Source organism: Salmo salar, chromosome ssa10 (genome assembly GCF_905237065.1).
Source record: "Salmo salar chromosome ssa10, Ssal_v3.1, whole genome shotgun sequence".
Lineage (NCBI taxonomy): Eukaryota > Metazoa > Chordata > Actinopteri > Salmoniformes > Salmonidae > Salmo > Salmo salar.
This window is the reverse complement of record NC_059451.1, coordinates 106,176,903-106,191,235: the sequence shown is the minus strand read 5'-3', so window position 1 is coordinate 106,191,235 and position 14,333 is coordinate 106,176,903. Positions and strand designations below refer to the sequence as shown.

At 44.2% G+C, this 14,333-nt stretch overlaps 1 long non-coding RNA gene across 1 annotated transcript; it reads right to left on the bottom strand.

Annotated features, from left to right (window-relative positions):
- Positions 1–11,781: 11,781 nt before the first annotated feature.
- LOC106561443 (uncharacterized) lies at positions 11,782–13,546 on the bottom strand. The gene is made up of 3 exons (XR_001318790.2): positions 13,341–13,546; positions 12,945–13,038; positions 11,782–12,472 (listed from the first exon to the last, which is right to left on the bottom strand). It is a non-coding gene; the product is annotated as an uncharacterized lncRNA (long non-coding RNA).
- Between the last annotated feature and the right edge of the window lie 787 nt (positions 13,547–14,333).

Genomic DNA, 14,333 nt, shown 5'->3' with positions numbered 1-14,333 from the left:
TGGGTTTCCAATCTCTCTAAAAGAATGTGGTGATCGATGGTATCAAAAGCAGCACTAAGATCTAGGACCACGAGGACAGATGCAGAGCCTCGGTCTGACACCATTAAAAGGTAATTTACCACCTTCACAAGTGCAGTCTCAGTGCTACGAAACCAGACTGAATTGTTTCGTATACATTGTTTGTCTTCAGGAAGGCAGTGAGTTGCTGCGCAACAGCTTTTTCAAAAGTTGTTGAGAGGAATGGAAGATTCGATATAGGCCTATAGCTTTTTATATTTTCTGGGTCAAGATTTGGCTTTTTCAAGAGAGGCTTTATTACTGCCACTTTTAGTGAGTTTGGTACACATCCGGTGGATAGAGAGCTGTTTATTATGTTCAACATAGGAGGGCCAAGCACAGGAAGCAGCTCTTTCAGTAGTTTAGTTGGAATAGGGTCCAGTATGCAACTTGAAGGTTTAGAGGCCATGATTATTTTCAACATTGTGTCAAGAGATATAGTACTAAAACACTTTAGTGTCTCCCTTGATCCTAGGTCCTGGCAGAGTTGTGCAGACTCAAGACAACGGAGCTTTGGAGGAATATGCAGATTTAAAGAGGAGTCCGTAATTTGCTTTCTAATGATCATGATCTTTTCCTCAAAGAAGTTCATGAATTTATTACTGCTAAAGTGAAAGCCACCCTCTCTAAGGGAATGCTGCTTTTTAGTTAGCTTTGCAACAGTATCAAAAATAAATTTCGGATTGTTCTTATTTTCTTCAATTAAGTTGGAAAAATAGGATGATCGAGCAGCAGTGAGGGCTCTTCGATACTGCACGGTACTGTCTTTCCAAGCTAGTCGGAAGACTTCCAGTTTGGTGTGGCGCCTTCTCCATTCCAATTTTCTGGAAGCTTGCTTCAGAGCTCGTGTATTTTCTGTATACCAGGGAGCTAGTTTCTTATGACAAATGTTTTTAGTTTTTAGGGGTGCAACTGCATCTAGGGTATTGCACAAAGTTAAATTGAGTTCCTCAGTTAGGTGGTTAACTGATTTTTGTCCTCTGATGTCCTTGGGTAGGCAGAGGGAGTCTGGAAGGGCATCAAGGAATCTTTGGGTTGTCTGAGAATTTATAGCACGACTTTTAATGCTCCTTGGTTGGGGTCTGAGCAGATTATTTGTTGCGATTGCAAACGTAATAAAATGGTGGTCCGATAGTCCAGGATTATGAGGAAAAACATTAAGATCCACAACATTTATTCCATGGGACAAAACTAGGTCCAGAGTATGACAGTGGCAGTGAGTAGGTCCAGAGACATGTTGGACAAAACCCACTGAGTTGATGATGGCTCCGAAAGCCTTTTGGAGTGGGTCTGTGGACTTTTCCATGTGAATATTAAAGTCACCAAAAATTAGAATATTATCTGCTGTGACTACAATGTCTGATAGGAATTCAGAAAACTCAGTGAGAAACGATGTATATGGCCCAGGAGGCCTGTAAACAGTAGCTATAAAAAGTGTTTGAGTAGGCTGCTAGATTTCATGACTAGAAGCTCAAAAGACGAAAACGTCGTTGTTGTTTTTTTGTAAATTGAAATATGCTATTGTAAATGTTAGCAACACCTCCGCCTTTGCGGGATGCACAGGGGATATGGTCACTAGTGTAACCAGGAGGGTAGGCCTCATTTAACACAGTAAATTCATCAGGCTTAAGCCATGTTTTAGTCAGGCCAATCACATCAAGATAATGATCAGTGATTAGTAAATTGACTATAACTGCCTTTGAAGTGAGGGATCTAACATTAAGTAGCCCTATTTTGAGATGTGAGGTATCACGATCTCTTTCAATAAAGGCAGGAATGGAGGTCTTTATTCTAGTGAGATTGCTAAGGCGACACTGCCATGTTTAGTTTTGCCCAACCTAGGTCGAGGCACAGACACGGTCTCAATGGGGATAGCTGAGCTGACTACACTGACTGTGCTAGTGGCAGACTCCACTAAGCTGGCAGGCTGGCTAACAGGGTGCAGGCCAGGCAGCAGGCTATCTCATTCTGGAGCTAGAGGAGTTAGAGCCCTGTCTATGTTCATAGATAAGATGAGAGCACCCCTCCAGCTAGGATGGAGTCTGTCACTCCTCAGCAGGCCAGGCTTGGTCCTGTTTGTGGGTGAGTCCCAGAAAGAGGGCCAATTATCTACAAATTCTATCAAATTCTATCATCACTCCCTCTAACTGGGAGGGGTCCAGAGACAATTACTCGATGCCGACACATCTTTCTAGCTGATTTACACGCTGAAGCTATGTTGCGCTTGGTGACCTCTGACTGTTTCATCCTAACATCGTTGGTGCCGACGTGGATAACAATATCTCTATACTCTCTACACTCGCCAGTTTTAGCTTTAGCCAGCACCATCTTCAGATTGGCCTTAATGCCAGTAGCCCTGCCCCCTGGTAAACAGTGTATAATCGCTGAATGATTCGTTTTAAGTCTAATACTGCGGGTAATGGAGTCGCCAATGCCTAGGGTTTTCAATTTGTCAGAGCTAACGGTGGGAAGCTTCGGTGTCTCAGACCCCGTAACGGGAGGAGTAGAGACCAGAGAAGGCTCGGCCTCTGACTCCGACTCGCTGCTTAATGGGAAGAACCGGTTGAAAGTTTCTGTCGGCTGAATGAGCGACACCGGTTGAGCATTCCTACAGCATTTCCCTCCAGAAGCCATGAAAAAGTTGTCCGGCTGCGGGGACCGTGCGAGGGGATTTATACTAACGTTACTATCTGTACCTACTGGTGGCACAGACGGTGTTTCATCCTTTCCTACACTGAAATTACCCTTGCCTAACGATTGTGTCTGAAGCTGGGCTTGCAGCACAGCTATCCTCGCCATAAGGCGATCGTTGTCCTGTATATTATGAGTACAGCGACTGCAATTAGAATCATCAGGCATCACGTTAATGTTACTACTTAGCTTCAGCTGTTGGAAGTCCTGACGAACCATGTCCAGATAAAACGTCCGGAGTGAAAAAGTTGAATGAAAAAAAGTTGAGTGAGGGAAAAACAAAAAATATAAACGGTAATTAAAAAGTACAAAACGTAAAGTTGTCAGGTAGCAAAGTAAGGTTGGCAACAAAACGCACAGCAGCACGTAAACAAGTTTCAGCCAGAAATCTGTCCTTTGGTCTGATGAGTCCAAATTGTAGATTTTTGGTTCCAATCTCGTGTCTTTGTGAGACGCAGAGTAGGTGAATGGATGATCTGTGCATGTGTGGTTTCCACCGTGAAGCATGGGGGAGGAGGTGTGATGGTGTGGTGGTGCTTTGCTGGTTACACTGTCAGTGATTTATTTAGAATTCAAGGCACACTTAACCAGCATGGCTTCCTAAGCATTCTGCAGCGATACACCATCCCATCTGGTTTGCGCTTAGCGGGACTATCATTTGTTTTTCAACAGGACAATGACCCAACACACCTCCAGGCTGTGTAAGGGATATTTTACGAAGGAGAGTGATGGAGTGCTACATCAGATGACCTGGCCTCCACAATCACCCGACCTCAACCCAGTTGAGATGGTTTGGGATGAGTTGGATCGCGGAGTGAAGGAAAAGCAGGCAACAAGTGCTCAGCATATGTGGGAACTCCTTCAAGACTGTCAGAAAAGCATTCCTCATGAAGCTGGTTGAGAGAATGCCAAGAGTGTACAAAGCTGCCATCAAGGCAAAGGGTGGTGTCACGTCCTGACCAGCAGAGGGAGTAATTGTATTAGTTTTGGTCAGGGCGTGGCAGAGGATTTGTGTTGTGTATGTATTTCTATGTTCTGTCTAGTTTCGTTTTTCTATGTTTAGGATTGGGTGTTGGACTCTCAATTGGAGGCAGGTGTTTCTAGTTGCCTCTGATTGAGAGTCCTATATAGAGGTGTGTGTTTGGTTTGGTTATTTTGTGGGTAGTTGATTTTGCACTGCTGTATGTACTTAGCCTGTAAAACTGTCGGTCTGTCGTTCTCTTTTTTTGTTAATTTTTTTCCCGTGTTCACGTTTATTTAATAAATTATCATGATGAACACGCAACCTGCTGCGTATTGGTCCACCTTTTCTGACAGTGATTTTAACATATCGTCAGATGAAGGAGAAGACTGTGACAGAACTACCCACCACAAAAGGACCAAGCAGTGGAGGAAGGAGCAACAGGTGGACTTTGAGGAGCAAAGGGAATTTAAGTTGGACCAACGAGAGAAATGGACATGGGAACAGATTATGGCCGGAGAGGGCCCAGGGAGAAAATGGAGCGAAGACCGGGAAAGCTACAGGGGAACACGACTGGCGTTTAAGCCGGAGAGGCAGCCCCAATCATTTTTTTTGTGGGGGGCACACGGGTAGTTTGGCAGGGCCAGGATTGAGCCGCAAGCCAAATCCCCGTGCTTATTGGGGGCAGCCTATTATTAGTCAGGTCCCGTGCGTTGGAGTGATGTGCACGGCGTCGAGGCCTAGTACTCACAGGCCGGTGTGCACGGTACCTGCGCCCCGCATTTGTCAGGGGAAAGCGGGCATCCAGCCAGGAAGGGTGGAGCCGGTGCTGCGCTCGAGACCGCCAGTGCGCCTTCACGGTCCAATATATCCTGTTCCCGCTCCACGCACTAGCCCTAAGGTGTGTGTTTCCAGTCTGGCATATCCAGTACCACGCACCACGCACCAGGCTTCCAGTGCGTCAGCCCAGTCCGACTCATCCTGTTCCCGCTCCCCGCACTAGCCCTGAGGTGCGTGTTCCCAGGCTGATACCTCCAGTACCAGCACCACGCATCAGGCTTCCAGTGCGTAAACCCAGTCCGACTCGGCCTGTTCCCGCTCCCCGCACTAGCCCTGAGGTGCATGTTCCCAGGCTGATACCTCCAGTACCAGCACCACGCATCAGGCTTCCAGTGCGTCAACCCAGTCCGACTCGGCCTGTTCTCGCTCCCCGCACTAGCCCTGAGGTGCGTGTTCCCAGGCTGATACCTCCAGTGCCAGCACCACGCATCAGGCTTCCAGTGTGCAGTCCAGAGTATCCGGCACCAGTGTGCAGTCCAGAGTATCCAGCACCAGTGTGCAGTCCAGAGCATCCGGCACCAGTGTGCAGTCCAGAGCATCCGGCACCAGTGTGCAGTCCAGAGTATCCGGCACCCGTGTGCAGTCCAGAGTATCCGGCACCCGTGTGCAGTCCAGAGTATCCGGCACCCGTGTGCAGTCCAGAGTATCCGGCACCCGTGTGCAGTCCAAAATATCCGGCACCCGTGTGCAGTCCAGAGTATCCGGCAACAGTGTGCAGTCCAGAGTATCCGGCAACAGTGTGCAGTCTAGAGTATCCGGCAACAGTGTCTAGTCCGGAATCGAGGGATACTGCATGCGACCCGGAACCAGAGTGGTCTGCCTGCGACCCGCAACCAAGGGAGCCTGCCTGCAACCCAGAACCGAGGGGGTCTGCCTGTAACCTGGAACCGAGGGGGTCTGCTTGTGACCCGGAACCGAATGAGTCTGCCTGTGACCCGGAACCGGGTGAGTCTGCCTGCGACCCGGAACCGAAGGGGTCTGACTGCCCCCGGAACCAAAGTGGTCTGCCTGCGACCCGGAACCGAAGGGGTCTGCCTGCGACCCGGAACCAAAGTGGTCTGCCTGCGACCCGGAACCGAAGTGGTCTGCCTGCGACCCGGAACCGAAGGGGTCTGCCTGCGACCCGGAAGCGAAGGGGTCTGCCTGCGACCCGGAAGCGAGGGGTCTGCCTGCGACCCGGAATCGAGGGAGTCTGCCTATGACCCAGAACCGGGTGAGTCTGTCTGCGACCCGGACCTGAAGGAGTCTACCTACGACTCAGAACTGAAATTGACTAACTGTGTGGTAAATGAGTCTGCCTACAGCATGGAAAGGAGGGAACTTGAGTCTGTCTACGACCCGGACCCCAATGAGTCTGCCTACAACCTGGAGGGCAGGAGGCTGGAACCAGAGCCACCTCCAGGATAGGTGGGTTGGGGAGGGGGGGTGTAGCACAGTGTCGTCGTAACCAGGTGGCGAATCGCATCTCTGCATGTCTGGCAGACATATCAGTGTGGATGACGGATCACCACCTCAAGCTGAACCTCGGCAAGACGGAGCTGCTCTTCCTCCCGGGGAAGGACTGCCCGTTCCATGATCTCGCCATCACGGTTGACAACTCCCTTGTGTCCTCCTCCCAGAGTGCTAAGAGCCTTGGCGTGACCCTGGACAACACCCTGTCGTTCTCCACCAACATCAAGGCGGTGACCCGATCCTGTAGGTTCATGCTCTACAACATTCGCAGAGTACGACCCTGCCTCACACAGGAAGCGGCGCAGGTCCTAATCCAGGCACTTGTCATCTCCCGTCTGGATTATTGCAACTCGCTGTTGGCTGGGCTCCCTGCCTGTGCCATTACACCCCTACAACTCATCCAGAACGCCGCAGCCCGTCTGGTGTTCAACCTTCCCAAGTTCTCTCACGTCACCCCGCTCCTCCGCTCTCTCCACTGGCTTCCAGTCGAAGCTCGCATCCGCTACAAGACCATGGTGCTTGCCTACGGAGCTGTGAGGGGAACGGCACCTCCGTACCTTCAGGCTCTGATCAGGCCCTACACCCAAACAAGGGCACTCCGTTCATCCACCTCTGGCCTGCTCGCCTCCCTACCTCTGAGGAAGCACAGTTCCCGCTCAGCCCAGTCAAAACTGTTCGCTGCTCTGGCACCCCAATGGTGGAACAACCTCCCTCACGACGCCAGGACAGCGGAGTCAATCACCACCTTCCGGAGACACCTGAAACCCCACCTCTTCAAGGAATACCTGGGATAGGATAAAGTAATCCTTCTAACCCCCCCCTTAAAAGATTTAGATGCACTATTGTAAAGTGGTTGTTCCACTGGATATTATAAGGTGAATGCACCAATTTGTAAGTCGCTCGGGATAAGAGCGTCTGCTAAATGACTAAAATGTAAATGTAAAAATGTTGACGGCAGCCACCCTCCCTTCCCTCCCTGTAGTTTAGGGGGATTTTTCTGTTTGTTTTTGGGGTTTTCTGTGTTTTTCTTTTAAGGTGCATTCAGGGTCTGCACCTTTAGGGGGGGGTACTGTCACGTCCTGACCAGCAGAGGGAGTAATTGTATTAGTTTTGGTCAGGGCGTGGCAGAGGGTTTGTTGTGTATGTATTTCTATGTTCTGTCTAGTTTCGTTTTTCTATGTTTAGGATTGGGTGTTGGACTCTCAATTGGAGGCAGGTGTTTCTAGTTGCCTCTGATTGAGAGTCCTATATAGAGGTGTGTGTTTGGTTTGGTTATTTTGGTTGATTTTGGTTTGGTTGATTTTGCACTGCTGTATGTATGTACTTAGCCTGTAAAACTGTCGGTCTGTCGTTCTCTTTTTTTGTTTATTGTTTTTCTGTGTTCATGTTTATTTAATAAATTATCATGATGAACACGCAACCCGCTGCGTATTGGTCCACCTTTTCTGACAGTGATTTTAACATATCGTCAGATGAAGGAGAAGACTGTGACAGGTGGCTACTTTGAAGAATCTCAAATATAAAATATATTTTGATTTGTTTAGCACTTTTCTGGTTACTATATGATTCCATATGTGTTATTTCATCGTTTTGATGTCTTCACTATTACTCTACAATCTAGAAAATAGGAAAAATAAAGAAAAAGCCTTGAATGAGTTGGTGTGTCCAAACTTTTGACTGGTACTGTACATGCGTGTGTGTTTGTCAGAGTGTGGCATTCTCCCACATATAGTACCATTCCACCAAATAACATCTGTCTTCAGACATAAGACTAAAAGGACTAACATAGGACATAGAGAGGTCCTTTAATGACAGTGCAGAGAGAGTATCTATGATAATCCTATTTCTCACAGACACAGTATTGTTCAACGGAACACCCATCGTCATTCCAATCCCCTGGGTCTGTTGAACGTTGTACAAACTCCCCACAGTCCTGCTCTGTTTCTTTCCAGCTGTTAGGCTGTCCATCCCCCCAATACCTGAAGTAGAAACAACACATAGAATCAAACTGTCAACTCTATCAGAGCCTACTACTCCAGTCAGTGATTTCTAATAGACACAGCACTCTTCAAATGTCTTACGTGGTAGTCAGTGGTGTACCGTCCACCCATTTCCAGGTTCCCTCAGCAAATGTGTCAGTCAGACCAATCCAGATTTGTTTATTTGTTCCGTTTAACCCATTGATAAATATCTGTCATTGCGGCACAGAAAAAAAACATTGCTTATACATATCCTCTATCTCCCACCTCTCTCTCTGTCTTTATCTCTCTTACCTGTTCCTCTCTGTTGTTTATGATCACAAGGTGTGCTTCTTTCCTTAGACAGTCTATTCTGCTCCCCTCCCAGGTTTTATTCACAGTTGAGAGGAAGTAACAGCTGGTTTCGAACTTCATCCATCCTTCATAACAAGGTCTCCCTAGAAGTTTTCCTTACTTTATTTACAAACATTGATTGATACCACTCTCATTGAATGAAGTAGCAAGAAAAAAACATGACACAGAAAGGACTTCTAATGAAGTCAAATGTCATTTTACTCACCTTTGATCTTCATGTTCAGTCTGATTGTCTCCCTCTGTAGCTGTTCTCTATCTTTAGTCAGGGTGCTATAACTGGTCTGTAGCTGGTCTCTCTCTTGAGTCAGGGTGCTATAACTGGTCTGTAGCTGGTCTCTCTCTTTAGTCAGGATGCTATAATTGATCTGTAGCTGGTCTCTCTCTTTAGTCATGTTGTTGTAGCTGGTCTGTAGCTGGTCTCTCTCTTTAGTCAGGGTGCTATAACTGGTCTGTAGCTGGTCTCGCTATTTAATCAGGGTGCTATAACTGGTCTGTAGCTGGTCTCTCTGTTTAGTCAGGGTGCTATAATTGATCTGTAGCTGGTCTCTCTCTTTAGTCATGTTGTTGTAGCTAGTCTGTAGCTGGTCTCTCTCTGGAGAATAATGCTGACCAGTGACTAGGGGAACAGTGAAACACTGAAAACATTTATCAATAATTATGTCACTGAAGATGATCAATGTTTTAGTGAAAACATACTAAACTTACAGTGTACACACAGGCCTATGATCCCAGCCAGTAGGAGAACACACAGCAGCCCCAGACACAATGCAGCAACTTTGTATGGTCTCTTCCACCACTGAAAATGTACTACATCACAAGATATTATCATACAATCTTTGCAATTACATTCATTGTTCATTTTATTTTTAGATCATGGAATTCATGGTTGAATAAAGAGAAAACAATTCCTTAAAAACATCCATAAATGTATACATTTTTTGTGCAATTTATGTCTATACATTTAGTTTTTCCCCAATTATTTTAGACTGTCTGGCATTAATGTGCAAGCCTAACCTATATGGCCTAACTGTACTCACGCCAAATTGCCTACATGCCAATCACCAAATGCTTTTGGGAACGGGCAGAAAAAGTTAAATCTGCAATATGTAACTTTTTGGGCAACCCAACCAAATTCGCATTGAAATGCGAGTTACAGATCTGTCATTCTCGTTGAAAGCAAGGGAGGAGAGAGGTTAAAGAAGGATTTTAAGCCTTGAGACAATTGAGACATGGATTGTGTGTGTGTGCCATTCAGAAGGCGAATGTGCAAGACAAAATATTTCAGTGCCTTTGAAGGCGGTATGCTAGTAGGTACTTGGCGCATCGGTTTGTGTCAAGAACTGCAACCTGTTGGGTTTTTCGCACTCAACAGTTTCCTGTGTGTATCAAGAATGGTCCACCACCCAAAGGACATCCAAGCAACTTGACACAACTGTGGGAAGCATTGGAGTTAAGCATCCCTGTGGAACGCTTTCGACACCTTGTAGAGTGCATGCCTCAACGAATTGAGACTGTTCTGATGGCAAAAGGAAGGTGTTCCTAATGTTTGGTATACTCCATGTGTAACTGCGCGTCTGCATTCTCTCAAGATGCTGAAAGAAATACATTATATTTCTCCACTCCTCTTCCAGAGTCAAAATGTAGCCTACATCATAACTTGTCTTTCTCCCCTTCATCTACACTGATTGAAGTGGATTTAACCTGTTAGGGCTAGGGGGCAGCATTTGCACGTCTGGATAAAAAAAATGTACCCGATTTAATCTGGTTACTAATCCTACCCAGTAACTAGAATATGCATATACTTATTATATATGGATAGAAAACACTCTAAAGTTTCTAAAACTGTTTGAATGGTGTCTGTGAGTATAACAGAACTCATTTGGCAGGCAAAACCCTGAGACATTTTCTGACAGGAAGTGGATACCTGATGTGTTGTATTGACTTTAAACCTATCCCATTGAAAAACACAGGGGCTGAGGAATATTTTGGTAGATGTCACCAGCCTTTACAAAGTGTTTTGAGTCTTCTGGAGGGAGATCTGACCGAACAAGAGCCATGGAACGATGATGTCCCATTAGACACCTGGCGCGCGAGTTCATGTTGGGTACCCTCGTTCCAATACGTTATAAAAGAGTATGCATTCGTCCACCTTGAATATTATTCATGTTCTGGTTAAAAAAGGCCCTAATGATTTATGCTATACAACGTTTGACATGTTTGAACGAACGTAAATATATTTTTTCCCCTCGTTCATGACGAGAAGTCCGGCTGGCTTAGATCATGTGCTAACAAGACGGAGATTTTTGGACATAAATGATGAGCTTTTTTGAACAAAACTACATTCGTTATGGACCTGTGATACCTGGAAGTGACATCTGATGAAGAGAATCAAAGGTAATGGATTATTTACATAGTATTTTCGATTTTAGATCTCCCCAACATGACGTCTAGTCTGTATCGCAACGCGTATTTTTCTGGGCGCAGTGCTCAGATTATTGCAAAGTGTGATTTCCCAGTAAGGTTATTTTTAAATCTGGCAAGTTGATTGCGTTCAAGAGATGTAAATCTATAATTCTTTAAATGACAATATAATATTTTACCAATGTTTTCTAATTTTAATTATTTAATTTGTGACGCTGACTTGACTGCCGGTTATTGGAGGGAAACGATTTCCTCAACATCAATGCCATAGTAAAACGCTGTTTTTGGATATAAATATGAACTTGATAGAACTAAAAATGCATGCATTGTCTAACATAATGTCCTAGGAGTGTCATCTGATGGAGATTGTAAAAGGTTAGTGCATCATTTTAGCTGGTTTTATGGTTTTGGTGACCCTGTCTTTGACTTGACAAAACATTACACACAACTCTTGTAAATGTACTGTCCTAACATACTCTAAATTAATGCTTTTGCCGTAAAATCTTTTTGAAATCGTAAAACGTGGTTAGATTAAGGAGATGTTTATCTTTCAAAGGGTGTAAAATAGTTGTATGTTTGAAAAATTTGAATTTTGACATTTATTTGGATTCAAATTTGCCGCTCTTGAAATGCACCTGCTGTTGATGGAGTGCACCACGGGTGGCACGCTAGCGTCCCACCTAGCCCATAGAGGTTAACAAGTGACATCAATAAGAGATCATAGCTTTCACCTAGATTCACCTGGTCAATCAATGTTATGGAAATAATGTTTTCTATACACAGTGTATACTAATGACTGGAGCGGAATCAGTGGAATGGTATCAAATACATCAAACACATAGTTTCCAGGTGTTTGATGTCATTCCATTTGCTTTGTTCCGGCCATTATTATGAGCCGTCCTCCCTTCAGCAGCCTCCAATGCTGTAGAGGTGCTATCTTTATTGCCATCCTAAAAGCTGATAGTATTTCAACTACATAAAATATGCATCCAAGCCAAACTGAAATCTTATTAGAAACATATTGGGTCATTTTCACAGTTTTTTATTTCCTTACAACCAGTCAAACTGATGCCATTTGGAACTTCTGCACAGAAAATCTTTCACTTCTTTTTGATTATTGCATTTTCTCCCCGGTCCCTAAACGTTTGACAGAGAGAACTTGATCAATCTCAACAAGATTGAAGCATTAATTCTATAGATGTATGACATTACTCTGGTGAGCAAGGGTTTATTTAGTCTCCTAGAACAGGATTTCTCAAACTCAGTCCTGGGGCCCCCCTGGGTGCACCTTTTGGTGTTTGCCCTAGCACTATACAGCTGATTGAAATAACCAACTCACCATCAAGCTTTGATTATTTGAATCAGCTGTGTAGTGCTAGGGCAAAAATCAAAACGTGCACCCAACGGGGCCACAGGACCAAGTTTGGGAAGCCCTGTTCTAGGGCAACATACAGTATAATGACAGAAGAGAAGCTGCATGCATCTAATTATAGACAAGTTGACTAACAATTAGCCTACCAAAATGTCTGGAAATTAAAAGCAGAAACATTTCTAAATCATGTCAAAAAATCTTTCTGCTGTCTCTGACTATAGCCTATGATGCATTTTTTATATTAGTGGGTTAGGGTCGGGTACGGTCCTCCAGATTTTCACTTCATCTGTCACGGTTGTCGTCTGGAATGGAGGACCAAAACGCAGCAGGAATGTGGATGCTCATCTTATCATTTATTTTAAACCAAGAGAACACCAAAAACAACAAAACGAAACACAAAACAGTCTTGTAAGGCTCACACAGGCAAAACAAGAAACAATCTCCCACAAACACTAAACCAAACAATTACCCATATATAGGACTCTCAATCAGAGGCAACGAGAAAGCACCTGCCTCCAATTGAGAGTCCAACCCCCCATTAACCTACACATAGAAATACACCAACCCAGAAAGAACATTGAAGTACAAAACATAGAACATAAACCAAAACCCGGAAATAATAAATCAAACGCCCTACTAAATAAACCACCACCCCGAACCACATAAAACAAATACCCTCTGCCACGTCCTGACCAAACTACAATAACAAATAACCCTTATACTGGTCAGGACGTGACATTATCACATATAGTCAGGTGGTTGCAGATGGATTATTAACAAATGCAGACCCGCACCACTAGTGTGTGTGTGTTGGTACCTGAATATTTAACGCCATCTCTTGTTCTGGTCATGCTATACGTGCCGTCATCAATATCCAATATCTTCATTGTGCTGGAATCATTGTCTTCTACCTGTGTTTGTAAAGATTTCCTCAGGTATCTGTACACATATGTTCAGATACTGTGTCTGTACTTTGCAGTACTTTAGGTCTACATTCAGAAAATCTGATGGCCTCACATGTAGAGTATCTATTGGCAAAGTTTGTCTATCAACACTTTAACCAAAAACACTGAAGCTAAAAAAGTCAAATATACTAGCATGCCAAATAAGCACACAGAAACAGACAGCTTCTCAGACCCTCAGTGACACATTAGCCCACAAAATAATCAGACAATGAATACAAAATAACAAATGCAATGGAAATAATTCTTACCATGGTCTTGACATTTGAAAATTGATTAATCCAAATATATTGCACTTGTGTGGATTTAAGTAATATGATGAACCTACTGTACTGAAATGTATTGATCGAGCACCAAATGCAAGATCCTGGTCACCAAACGTGTTTTATAGTCCAAAATACAGTACATTTTGTGCCAACATCATCATAACGTTATTTGGTAAAACAATTATGAAGTAATAATATACCATTGGATGGTGGGTTGAGATTTAAGTAACTTGTGGTTGATTTGGGCGTACCCATCAAATGTGATGAGTAGTAAGAAACGATCCATCTGTCTGAAGCCTTGTGGTTAGCTAGAAGTCAAGATAGTGTGATTTCCCAGGAAAGGTGCTGCATAGGATTTAAGAGAGGTCATAGTTCTTTAGAAGCCAAAGTGCAGTTCATGGTCGAACGAAGATTTATTTTCTACTGTACTGGCGCTGTACTGGTCAATGGCACTTCTCCTCCTCTCTCACTCATACTTTACTATTTAATTGTTTGACTTCCCTCTCTCTTTCTTGTTCTTTCTCTCTTCGTTCTGCATTATTATGCAGACGCAGATATTGTGAAATCAAAAGGAAATGCTCCATAAGCAGACTCAAGTCACTCTCCTGAAATCCCTCTCAGAATTGTTCCTTGCTATAAGTCATTTTCATCTTTAATTTATTTTAATAAAGATTTGATACTTGAGGTTAATATAACCTGGTGTTTAGAGGGATAAGAAACATCTCTGGTTTAACATTTTACTGCAGAATCAGGGTCAATCAGAGGGATTCTTGGTAGTCTTAAACAAATCTACTTTGAAATAAACACACACATGGTTATGGGCTTAAAACAATAAGACACCTGCACCATGTCAGATATAGAGTTGAAATGTATTCAGTTTGTAGTTTGCATCTCAATATTACACTTTATTTACATTACAGAAGATTGAAATATAACAAAACTGTTTGACATAGAAACACCAGCTACAGACAAATTATA